General features: G+C 40.6%; 1 long non-coding RNA gene across 1 annotated transcript; it reads right to left on the bottom strand.

Annotated features, from left to right (window-relative positions):
- Positions 1–1,357: 1,357 nt before the first annotated feature.
- On the bottom strand, positions 1,358–11,160 carry LOC108640577. The gene is made up of 3 exons (XR_003915986.1): positions 11,051–11,160; positions 1,994–2,148; positions 1,358–1,795 (listed from the first exon to the last, which is right to left on the bottom strand). It is a non-coding gene; the product is annotated as an uncharacterized LOC108640577 (long non-coding RNA).
- Between the last annotated feature and the right edge of the window lie 2,253 nt (positions 11,161–13,413).

Below are 13,413 nucleotides of genomic sequence, written 5' to 3'. Positions count from 1 at the left end.
TTTTATGTTCTCACAGGCAAAAAAACCCCCAAAAACCCAGAGCTTTACTGAATTGGAGTTTACTCTCAAAACCATTTTATACAAACCTTTTTATTTCCACTCCAGCTGATTTAGTTAATGGACAAACTCCTCTTCCAAAAAAACAGGTCCTGGCCCCCCCCTCTTCTTGGGATAGCCCTGACAGGAAATAACAACATCCATACACAGACACTCCAAGCCTTTTAAAGTCTCACGAATGTGAGCTGTTCCCTCTTGCAGAGCAGGCTGGGATTAACTCTTTTATTAACCTTCTAACCTCATCCATGAGAAAGAAAAATAGCCACCACCACCCCTTTTTTTTTAATTTGGAAGCTTGCATCCTTCTTTACATAAACATGCATGTGCTCACCCTACAGACAGGAGAAAAAAAGCCCATGGAAAGCTCCCTTTCCATGAGGAGCTCCCCAAAACCCCTCTTGGGCCCTCCCATTATATTGTACTCAGTGTCAAAGTTTGTGTTTTTGTTGGAAGACATTTTCTCCCTTTTCCATAAGGCTTGGGTCTCTCTATTTGAATCATATTGGTAGGAGCAAATAACAACCTTTTCATTCTTTTCAACATGTTGCATCAATGTATTTTCCTGATTCCTGTGTCAAAGAAGTGACTTTTAGCAAAATGAAAAATCTGACCTGGCTGTAATCCTGACAGTGTTCCCATTGCTCATCCTTAGCTCCATCCCTGCATTGCAGTGCAGAGAAGACACTCACGTCGGAATAGCTCTTCTCACTGGAGACAAAATGGTAAAAATTAGCCCCAGAGAGTGACATGAGCAGAAATTTCAAAGGCAGGAAAATTTATCTCCTGCTCTTTGTCTTACAGTATGGTGCACTGTAGTGGTTGGAAGATTTAGCTTCCAAGCATCCCATCTATATAAATCCTACTGGACAACAGCTCTCCGGCTTCTTTTTTTAGGGCGGTTGAGCTCAGCAGCTGGAATCTGCCAGGAAATGAGGGTCGAGGTAAGGATGGAGAAGAACTTTCCCCTAGATTTCAGGTGTTGCTCAAGGGGTCAAGATTAGGAAACAGCCAAAGCCAAACCAACCTCTCAGCTGCATCTCCTTGGTGTGTTGCATGAGGTCACAGCTATTTGGCACAAGGACCATGATTTTGGGCCAGCCCTGTCTCTCCTCTGCTGCAGCTCAGCCCATTAACAGCCCTGAGGATACAGTCCCTCTTGGGGTTTCCCCTTTTGAAAGATTTATACTCGGTTTAAATCTAAATCGAAAGCTCCACTTTAGCTTTTAGGAGGCCAATGGGAAGGACAAGTGAGGGAGGCAAAATATCTCTCCCTTGTAAAGGCATCCAAATAAACCCACTTTGATGAGAAGTTTCCAGCTGCTTCGCTGGGTAAACAGACACATCACAGTCCTGACGTGCAGGGATGCCCTTCACCAACAGGCAGAAAAAAGAGGTGCTGGGAAGAGTAAGAGGCACCAAAATAAAAAAGGTGGGATCCAACTGCATTTTTTTACCTTCTCTGATCTTTGAAAACAGGAAAACTCATGCAGGATCAGGAATTTCCAGCCTGGGCTGCATGCACCATTAATTGTGCCATGAAGCAGAGTTGGTTTGCTATTGTTGTCTTCTCCACAAGAAGCTGTTACTATGAGCTCTTTGGGGCTCAGGAACTCCATTTCCCAGTTTTCAGTTAATACTTCAATGATTATACATAAATAATAGTAATGATAATCATAACAATACCTGGCTTGCCATTATGTTGTACTCAGTCTTTGTGATGCCTCTCTCACGATAAAATCTGTGTATTAAACACTTTAATTGAAACTCTTAATAAAACAGAGGTATTTTCACTTGTGCAGTTATAGTCACATAATGATCACAAAGCACTTTACAGAATCAAATAAAAGTAGCCAGTCTGATCCTTCTGCAGAAGATTTTGTGCATCTCAGCAGTGTAGAACAAAGCTGCTCCATAGACAATTAATTGTCAAACATACCGTATTTGGGGCTGAGCAGCATCCAAACAGCTTGGGGTTTGTCCTTCAGATTGTTCTCAAAGTCTGCAATGCCACCACAAATGACACAAGAGGGACTGGACGGTCTCACCAACTAGACGAGCAGGCTGTGAACCTTTGTGCCTGTATCAAAAGCCCTGGTTCAGAAGGAAAATAGAAAAAAAAAGGTTATAATTTTCCTGGTTTAGGAAAATCTTGATGTGCCATGGAGCTGAGTACTGAGCAGCCTCCGTGGGGTCACTGAGAGAGGACAAGGCAAAACCTGGTACTGCAAATTCTAACTCTAAATGGTGCCTCACAAGGTCTGGGAGGGGTCTCAAGCTTTGGGCCTTGTAATAGGTAGTTCTGGAGCTGTGAGATGGTGAAGGGCTTTGTTCCCTCGTGTATAATTGATAAATTACCATTGTTAGTACTAAACAATACTACTGAGCACAGAATGGAAACACGCTAATGCTTTATCCATCTCGAGCAATTCTGCTCTTGTGCTCATACTGTTCTTAAATGTGCTAGATATTTGTTTGATGAAACAATAAGTTTTAGAAAAGAGAAAAATAAGAACTTCAAAGATAATAAAAACCTTGACTGCATACTTTACGACAGGCAGCTGTGAATAAGCTTCAGTACTCTTTATTTTTAACATTCCAGATATGTAATTTAATGCAGGTCTAATGACAGTCTCGAACATACTGCTTTAATCGAAATTGTTCAAGCTCTGTTCTGTGACAAGGGCTCACAAGCTACCAGCAGGGTTGTCCATTTTCCCCATTTCTGTAGGGAAAAGAAAAGGGAGGGGAGGGGGACACTCTTGAACTTATGTTGCTATTGATGTGTAATATACAATAAAAAAACAGTTAAATTTCAATTACCCACAGGTAATTATAATTTTATTGTTTGACTGTACTACGGGGATTTTTGTAATTCCCAAGACTAATAATTTTCTATAATTTTACAGGTTGTCAAATAAACTATTAAAGATTATCTTTGAAAAGGATTCTGCAATTGTAAGGACATATCATACTGTTCCTGTACATTATTAGTAATTAGAGATCCCTGGATAGTGAAATATCCGCACTATATGCTAGCTGCTGGATACCATATTTTCTCACAGCCTCCTGTAATCTTGAACCAAAGCTTTCAAACTTCTCAGCCATTGTAGCCTGAGTCACGTCCAAACTTTTATTAATATTCACTGAGCACTCATTAAGCAATTCTGGTGTGTTCGATACATTAAATCTCTGCTTCCTGATGGGGAAAAGCAAAGGCTTCCAGGTCCATCCCGGAGTAGTGGAAATAAACACAAAAGGACTAATTCTGAACTCTGTCCCCTGATGAGGACATGGGGAAGAAGCAACCTTTATAGCAGCACAAAAGATCTGAATCTCCTGAATGCCTTTTGACAATGATGTGGCTGGCACAACAAGATGGAATTGTGCTCCCTGATTTTATCCTGAAAATAAGCATAGATGCAAATATGCTTGGGATCAGCATTGGCTTAACTCAAGGAGGGGGAATGGGATGGGCAAAGTCTCCAGCCCACAAAAAGCAAGAGATTTTGGGGTATTCCCTCATCCTCATCAGTGAGTCCCCCTTTATTCATTGGTACTTTGGTGAGGACTCCCCAGACCACTTTCTCTCCCACTCCAGAGCTCAACATCCACAGAGCTAAGGAAAGCAGGCAGCAACTGCTCCCAGGTTAGCTGGCAGCAGCCACAGGCCACTAGAGCAGCATGTGCTGGGTGACAGCTTCCTTCTCCTGTACATGCAGTGCTTGGTGAGAAACTCACTGCCTTACAGGGGTGTAATCCTGAGGAGGACCAGAGGAGGGATGAGCTGAGAAGAAGAGCAGACCCCAAAACATTGCACAGAGCATCTGGGCACGGGCTGTAAGGGCAGCGAGTGTAAAACCACGCGAGGGGATTAGCAGCTGGAGAGATTGTTGATATCTCGCCTGCAGAGCCATCAAAGGCACCATTCTTAGCTGGCAGCATTTTTTTATTGCAGCTGCCCCAGGAGATAGTCATTATTTGTTTTATTGGCCTCTTGGATTGCTGTGTGGTGGAGGCTTTGTGCAGAGGGAAACTTGAGCACATTAAGATTTCCTTCTGGGCTGAAATCTTGGTTTCAGGACGTGAAGACTTTCACACCTCTACCCTTAGTGGGGTTTGCACGTCCCCAGCCTGTCGGGACACCAAGCAAGAGCATCATCCCACCACACTGGACACATCTGCAGGGAGGGGTTTGCCTTCCTCCCGCTGCCAGGAAGCCTCTGTGGCAGCTGCAGTGCTCAGCAAGGGACCTGGTGAGGGATTTCCCTCACACCAGGGAGCGTGGAGGGTGGATTGTGTTGGTTTTACGGCGGTGTGGAGCTGGTGGAGCAGTATAAAGATACGGGAGCACAGGGAAGGATTAAGGCCAATGGACTGCAGCTCTCTGACTTCCTCTAGAGACGACTTTGATGGAATCCAGTGTATTAAATCTGAGGAGTCAGTATAGACATATGCACTGGGCTCTCTTTTCCAAGGTCTGCTTGTCTTGCTGTCCTGTGCTCATCCCGCACCTCTGGGAAGGTGTGGGAAGAAGGATAGCTGATAATTTGGAGAGCTCTTCAATCAGTGGCATTTCCTGCTCCTCATGGCCTCTCTGCCTACTAACCCATCTCAGTGAGACTGAGCCCATTACTCCAGATGATTGGCATTTATTATAAATGGAGGGGAGAAAATCCAAAGCCCAGAGAGAAGGCTCGGTATGTTTCTGGATAACAGATGATACCATATACAAATACACAGCCCTCTTTCCCCTCAATTTTGGTCTGTGTTTTGCCTGCTTAACACATTCCTTCTTGCAAGTAGAACACGTTCTGACAATTGAATAGTGAAAGCAATTAGAAACAGAATTAATTGATAAAATTAAAGCCCTGCTTTCCTTATGTTTGTCATATGACTACAAATATTGTCACTCCCATTAATATTAATTAATATAATTATCAATGTTTCTAATCCCTACACATTTTGTTGAAAAGTTACTCTTAGCTCAAGAATATAATTGTTAAGTCGTGGAAATGTTAAGTAGCAGCTAAGCAAGTCCAAAGAATTAATAGCAAACTGTAGTTTATCCAGGGATTAGACTTTTAGCAATACATAATCACCTCTTCATGTGTTCATCCACATAAAATACCTTCCATCCCTCACTACACTTCTGCCTACTTGTCCTTGCAGAGCACAGTTTTCAAGAATTAAAAGAAAAAAAAAAGAGAAGATAGTAAGTAAATATTCTTTGCAGTTGCACAGTTTTCTTCAAGGTAAGTCACTGCACTAAGAGTTATGTGCCCTCAGCTGAAAGCAATGTCAAGGTCAATTATCTCACACTGAAAGCCCTAATGCAAGAGACTTTTGTGATCAGAATAATATATGTAACATTGCAAAGCCTTTGTTTTGGGCTTGAGGAAAGCAACTCCACTCTCTCTAGGCTTCCCGACGCGCTGTGTCTCGGTTTTGAATGTCACAGATTATTCCAATCATCTAAAGGACTGCCTTGCCATGCTGCTGCCATTTGAACAGCTTTTCCTGTGCCGAGGGCACCGGGATGTGGAGCAGAGCCTTCCTTCCCTGCCACCTGCCCGGTTCCTCGACGGACAGTCAGCAATTCCTGCCTGGCAATAGCATCACAGCAGTCATTCTGCATGGAGTATTAATCAACTCTTTTGGAAAACAGCCAAAGTGCTTTAAAGGCCTTTGTTGTAGGTTGGAGGGGGTTTTTTTGCTGCTAGAAGAGAATAATGTAATCATTTTGCTATTAATTTTTAATTGTATGTTGCCATGCTTTATTACCAATCTATACTGATTTTCCTAAGAGAAATGGGGATGCTGTGCAAGCGGTATCTGTTAGGAACATGTTGGGCCACACTGTAAGAGAAGTGACAGGAAAAAGCTGTTCTTTAAAGTTATTGCAGTCACCTGCTGCTGTCTGTTCCTACAAGGTATCACATTAAATACTTATAAAATGTATGAGCTTAAGAAGATTCATGGAGAAGTGCCACCCTGTTGTCAGGTGGTTTTCTTTGCTTGTTTTTGTTGCATTTGGTTTCTTTCCTTTTTTTAATGGCCACCCTTTGCAAGGAAAAGTTACTTCTGAGAAATCCTTTGCAGGCAAACCAAACTCACTGACATGGATGAAATCAGCAGCAAGAGTAAGAAATACTTATGCATGAATTCTTCTTGGAAGACAATCATTATCAAAAATGCTAAGATTCAGCCCACTGATACAGTAGATACTGGTAGAGAAATGATTGTATCACTCTCTTGTATCCTTCATTTCATCTAAGAGAAAGCTGGCCATGAGGGGACAGGAAATCTTTAATCTCCATTTCTTCAAATATCTGGTTCTTATCAACCCACATTGAACATGAGCCACACAAAAACTTAATGACGTGTCCTCCCACTTAATAAAACAAATGCAAACAAAGCACGGGCAGTTCTCTAGTGTGAGATGGATTAATCACAACCAAATATTACATGGGAGCAAGTCTGCAAAGCAGTTCTAAAGAGGTAGCATAGCTGTAAATTCAGGAAGAAATCAATTAGACAAAAAAAAAAAAAAAAGAAATAGTATGTAGAAAGTCTACACTTTGCAGGAGTCTAAGTGGCAGGAGGAGGGTTAAAAGGAGCCTTCATCTGTTGACCCCAATATTTGAATATTATCCTTTGCCAAGAAAAATCATGGCTTTTTTTCTCTTGAATCCCTAATACTAATTATATATTTCTATTTGTTTTATGTAATAAACAGAGAGGAGATTGTATCATGTAATATTCTGTAATGTATGATCCCTATAAGAGATCACCCTATAATAAATTATCTGTACAAATATTTGTCCATAATTTTATTTTATAGATAGTAAATAATTGGTTAAAAGTATTACTACACATTTGCATAAAATAGTCATAATATTTATTAATAGCTAAAAAATTATTGATTATCAATTAACAATTAATTAACAGTAATTAATATTGTTGATTATTAATTAGCAATTAATTAATAATTAATAGTTCACAATCTATTGATAGGTATATGTATAGAATATTCATTAATATATTTTATCAATTGTTTACTATCTATAAAATAAATGTATAAATTTATATCTTAAATAATTATATAATACTATTTAATAAAATTTATTATATTTTTTGGCAGATATTGAAGGTTGCCATAATTTCTGAGAAATTCTGGTGAGAATTTGCAAATTTGCACCCAATTCAGTTGAATTAGTTTCAAAATAGATAAATGGGTGCTTTTCTTGAAAAAGAATTAGACATGTTAATTTTCAAAAAAAAATTTCTACCTGATCACTTCCAAACTACAATTTTAGTCCTGGCATGATCATCAGTGAAAAATGTGCCTTTGCCTTCTCCATATCCAGTTCTGCAGGATCTCCAGGACTGGTTCAGGAAAACACTGAAACATTCCCACTAGGTCCAGTAAGCACCTTTTGCAAATAGTGATTCTTTCCTGAGCTGGGGCCAAGATAGGCCAAGTAAAGGGAAAACCAAAAATGCAGATAATGAAGCAATGTGCCCATAATTCCCCAGCAAATTAGAGATTAAATCTTTTGCACATTAGCCAGTTCAGTTGCTCAGTTAACTGTGGTCTTGTCCCTTTTTAGGTCAAAGACCCTCTCATCAGTGCCTTCTTTGAGGTGCTGACAATGCACTGATGCTCCCTGATTTTATGAAGTGTGTGGAAGGTGTAAAGTGAACCATATTTTTGCTACTTCCTTCTTTATGGCCAAGAAGTTCTTTTTTTTTTGAGAATATTTAACAATATCTGATGAGGCAAATCTACCTCTCCTGTTGTTGTGAGCACAGACACAGGACAGTCTGTCTCCTTTGCATTTATCATTCCAGGAATTAGTTTAATCAAAGCATATTATTGTAAAACATAACATACAGTATATTATTAATGTGGATTATCCTGTTGCTTCACAGCTTTGAAAAAATAAAACAAGAGAAAAAGCTATTGCATTTGCAGTCACCTTTGGTAGGGAGGTTCTGTTCCTCTGCTTATTTGAGATATTTCTTTCCATCTATTGCACCATCATGTCTCAGTTTCTGAGAGCTATAGATATTTATTCAGTGCCCTTCTATCTTGGCCATCGTAAATAGCTCCCTGATAACAAATCACACTCTCTGAGCATCATTTGCTACCAGAAAGGATCTTCAAGAAGCACATGCTCTGTGACACAGGATATCCTCTGCTTTGTTGTGAATGCCATAAAGAGTTTCACAAAATCAGCTTCCTTCCATTTCGAGGATAAGAATGTATCATCTTTGTAGTGTTACCACTTCTTACTGCCTGTTTAGGCTTCATACTTAGTCACTGCTCCCTTGCTCTTCAAATGAATGCTGCTACTTAAATACAGAGAACGATATGTGCTCATTGAGAGATTCAAGGATTTCAGCTATCAATAGAGGCTTAATTATCTGCTGGTGGTGCTCAGGTACTCTATCGATGGCTGTTGTATAAAGCCAGCATAGAAGAGACCACTCACAGCTCATCATGCGCTCTGATCCAACAATTTAGAAAAAAAAATAAAATGTAATGCATAATATTAACTTGCATCTTACTTCCCTATGTCATAACCCATCATGTAATGTTCTGTTATTTCGTGTCATGTCATGCATAACATGATGCAATGCAGTGTCACACTTCAGAAAATATTACTAAGTGAGAACTGATTCTTGTTATCAGTTCAGAATATGAGTCTCTGATCCAAACATATTGTGGCTTCAGCTGATGGGAAGGGATCAAACTGAGAGCTACGATGGGCAAATGTTTTTCTTCTCCAGTTTGGCCAGCAGATGTCCATTTGTCAGGTTTAGGTTCGATTGAAATTTCTTTGTCACGAGCGCTTCCTCTTGTAAAAGAAATAGTAATTTTATGGCAAGCCAAAAGCTGGGAAAAAAAGCCCTCGGAAATACATAATAAATGTATATTAGCGAGACAGAAAATTGGAAAATGGCCACCTGCCAGCAGCCACATAAATTTTGGAGGCAATGCATTTTTCTGCCATTATGCATTATCAGAGGAATTGCAAATATTTATTAAAAGTATTAAAATGGTGAGAATGTTAAATGTTTCCTTCAGTAGTGGAAATTCGCAGTGCCACACAGCAGATAGGATATTCTGATACAATGTTTATTAAAACGACTTCATTTTATTAGACTGTCGTACACAATAAATGTGCAGGTACAGTTAACAAAAGATCTATTGTGGATACGGGAGATTTGTGAGTAACACTTCAAAAAAATAATCTCTTCTGAACTCTATTCATATAAAAAGCATGCTACAAACTTTCATTAACTTCCTTAGAACCAATTATTTTCTGAGCTTATTTTCTTTTTCTGCCACCCCACTGTATTTTGTTAGTCAGTTTGTTTGCTTACGTTTTAATGCTTAACAGGATTAAATGCAGTTTAATTTACATACAAGTAAACCCAGTGTGTACACGTAGCAGGCAACCAAACAGTACCATTATTTTGGGGTTCATTTACAGGTCTTAACATGAATGGATGGATAGAATGCATTGGGACACCAGCATCTTTTCATCCACGAATAAAACATTATTAAAAGATCGGTGGGAGCTCCATAATATTGATTGCAAAGAAATCACATTCCAGTGGTTCCAGCACATTTTCTGCTGGAGTTAATTGTGGTGATTTTGTTCATAAGGTTCCAGTTGCAGCAAGATATGGACACGGTGAACACCACTGATGTCCCAAAGCCTCACAGGGCAACTGTTCTGGTTGGCTTTGCCCCTTCCAGGAGGGTCAGAGCACTGATGGGAAGAGCAGCACAATCCCTATGTGAGCAGGTGATTTGAGCAAGTGAAGGGTTTAGGTCTGTGAAAAGTCATTGAATAACCAGCTCTTGGGACAGAGTTAGAAAACGGCTGGATTAGAAGGGATACCTTGAGATAAACAACGCTCACAAGATCTGAGATGAGATTGTTGCTGTTGGAATGGAAACAACACCAATTCTGTGCTCAGCAGTTCCCTGAATCAGCAGTGAAAGGAAGGAGTGAAATAGTGAAAACAGCAAAAGCTATTGCCTTCACAACTGAAAATGTCATCTTAATAGCTTTTAAGAGTCTTTTTTTTTTTAAGAAATGATCAGAGAAATAAGAAACCAGTATTGTTTGGGTTCTTTTTACATGAGGATTCCTCAATTCCTAATAATCCATTAAGTAAGAGGTGCAATTGGAGTCTATGTTGTAGGCAGAGGGTGAATAGATCAAAGTTACAAGACCTTAGATTTATGAAGAGCCTTATGCAAAAAAAAAACCAAAACAAAACCAAACAAACCTGACTCTGAAAGATAAAATTTCAGAAATAAAGGATTTTTCTTTCTGTTTTTATATGGTACAGTTTTATTCCTTCCTGACAAACATGGAGCCCTGGACGGGGGAGTAACTTTAATGAAAAAATAACATTTTCAACCAGACACTTGGGAAAGATTTGTGGAATATCAAATGTGGTGCAAGGGATTTAACACAAAACGTGTGTGTTGGACAGAGACCTTGGCCACCTCACAGGCAGGGGCAAATCCTCTGTTGCCTTTGGTGGGGGCAGGTGTGACACCCCCTCCCTCCCTGCTGCAGAAAGCCAGAAACCAGAGCTGAGATTTGCTCTGTCCAAAGCACTTGGATAATTCAGTCTGTGCAAAAAGTGGAGTCAGCACTTCAAGCAAGGCAAACCCATTTGCTTGGCCAACCTTATTTAATATGAAGCATGTTTTATCTTGATTTAGGTGGTTGTTGTTCTTTAATTAAAGAAATTATAGGAGGTCATTCTCATTAGTTTAGAAGAGTCCTCACAGAAGGGGTTTGCACTGATTTAACCTCAGGGTAAGCTGGCACAACTTTTGCATGTAAATAGGATTTAACACTGGACACTTTGTGTATAATCCAGCTCTTCACTTGTGACATTCAAGGAATACTTGGAATACTGACTGGAATAAAAAGATAATGCTGATAAGCTGGGGTCTTACCGTGAAATTTGTCAAATGATCTGTGGTGGCAGCCCGGAGCCTCTGCACCAGCGGGGAAGGGACACCACGGGGCTTTCTGCTGGGGGCAGTCCAGGCAGCACTTCCCATCCCTGCATGATGACATGAGGAGATATTGTACTCAAATCCCATCGCTCACGTCTGGCCAGATGGAGGACTAGCTGAGGGGCACAGAAATTGGGCAGAGAGAGGGGGAAGCAAGGTGTCTCCCCACTAGCCGAGGAAGCCGTGCCTTGGGGCCGGAGCGTGGCACAGGTGCGTGGTGGCAGAGGGGCCACCACTGCCAGGGAAGGTTTGCTGTGAAAAGGATAAGGAAAAAAACAAGCAAAAAAAAGCAGCGGCATGAGAAGTGCCAAGTGAATGACGCTGTCTTTAATTGGTACCACCAAGGGCTTTGTGCGGTCAGCACGCTTTTCATGTTTGTAATAGAATCCCCAAATTCGACTGATCTGAAGGGCATCTGACTGTTTTACATTAATCACAAGCTATACAGCAGAGGCTTGAGAGCAAGTGGGCAGATACCCTGGTGGAGTAGCACTAAGGAGCTCTCATTATAATCACCCTGCCAAATCAAAAGAAAAACCCTAAGGCTCCTAATAAAGGAGACCACTGGACTAAACAAATTGAACAAGTAGCTAGACATGCATGAGCTTCCAACTACTGGTGTCAATCACAGCTCTCTGAGCCGCCTCTTCTGCTCGGTGCACAGAAGCACACGCAGGTGAAACGCGGGCTCCACGTACAGGTGAGGTGCCAGCACACAGCCCCAGTGCTGGGGAAACAGGTACAGGTGCAGTTTGTAAAGGCACCTGCAAGAAGTCATTGTTAAACACTTGTCAAAGCAGTACAGCACTGAGGAAATGGGCAGTGTGGATGGGGACACCAGCATGCTCGAGCAGGAGGATGTCTGAGCAGGCTTTTCCAGCTTGGTAGGGTGGGATGTCTAATTCTGCAGGTTCCAGTTCAGAAGATATCAAAGAAAGGCCTTGAACCTCACAAATTTGTGTGGCTTTAGGACAGGGAAAAGGCACAGTACCCTGAAAGCCCCGTGCACTTCTCACCTTCCTGCACCTGTTGGTGGAAGTTATTATATTCATTATATTCCCTACTGGAAGTCAAAAAAAAAAAAAATGTGGGTTGTTGCTTTCTGAAAAAATGCAGTTGGCACTAATGAAAGATCTCCAGAAATGGGAGAACAAGAAAATTCTAAATTTAGAGGCAAACCTATTGTTTGGGGTTTTTTTTAAGAAAAATGAGCTAGGTTCCTTTAGCTACCACCCCTCCTCAAAAGCCATCAGGCAGGAGACCAAGATTTTGAGGTACTCCCTCAAAACTCAAAAAAAAAAAAAAAAGAGTAAATATCAGGGAAGAAAAAGAAACAAAAATTACTAGGATCACTATTTAGCACAGCAATCAGGGGAAATGAAAAAAGGAAGGTTTCAGTAGGGAACAGATGGACAAGGGATGATGCACTGAGGCATCGGGTGAAGACATCAAAGGAGAGGTTTTATGGAAAGAAAATTCCCGTGGAAGAACTGATGGCTAAAACACTGTCAGTTTTTTAAGTATTGGGAAGTTTTACATACCTGCTTCATGACCACTGTCACACACAGTGACAGTGCTGTGAGGGCACTGGTTGCTGTCCCCCTGTCACCATCTGAGGGGCTGCACCTCTGTATGAGCCTCATCATGGAGGAGGCACAACTGGGGCTCCTCTTGCAGGTGTCCTGGTGCCTTTCAAACCTGGAAGGTAATATTTTGAGAAATCATTATTAAATGTAATCCTTACTTTTTTAATTAATTTCTCTTTTCCTGCTTTTTTTTTCCTATTGCTTCTCTCTATGGTTTGTTTTTAGGTTTTTTTTTCCTCCACACTGTAATAAATCAACATATAAATGTAGTGGATTATTTCCACCTGGAATGTTGGAAGACAAATAGTACAAAAGATCAGTTTGGTCATTTACCATATTGGTTTAGCATGGTAATACTCATGGGTTTTTTTTCATTTCTCATTTCAAAACTGTAAACAAATGCTGCAAGAACAGATCAAATACTGCCTACCTAAGACAGTGCCTTGTGCAATGAAAACATCAAGCCTGGTTTTGGAAGGCCAAACTGCCCCTCCTTTACTTTTTCGTAGGGAAAACACAGAATTTTGAATTATCCCGAAATTTGAAACTACATTTTTGCCAAGCAGCAAAAATGCAAAAATGCACCCTTAGCACCAGATGCACCCTTAGCCACGTTAAATCACAAACACATACACACATGGAGATGAGGAAAATGCACATTAAATATGAAAAAGTATTCCTTTCAGGCAGAAGATAAACAGCCCTACTACAAAT

The sequence above is a fragment of the Manacus vitellinus genome, unplaced genomic scaffold, assembly GCF_001715985.3.
Source record: "Manacus vitellinus isolate BGI_N305 unplaced genomic scaffold, ASM171598v3 scaffold_38_pilon, whole genome shotgun sequence".
NCBI classification, from domain to species: domain Eukaryota; kingdom Metazoa; phylum Chordata; class Aves; order Passeriformes; family Pipridae; genus Manacus; species Manacus vitellinus.
The sequence above is the reverse complement of the archived record's forward strand: the minus strand, read 5'-3'. Positions and strand labels throughout refer to the sequence as shown.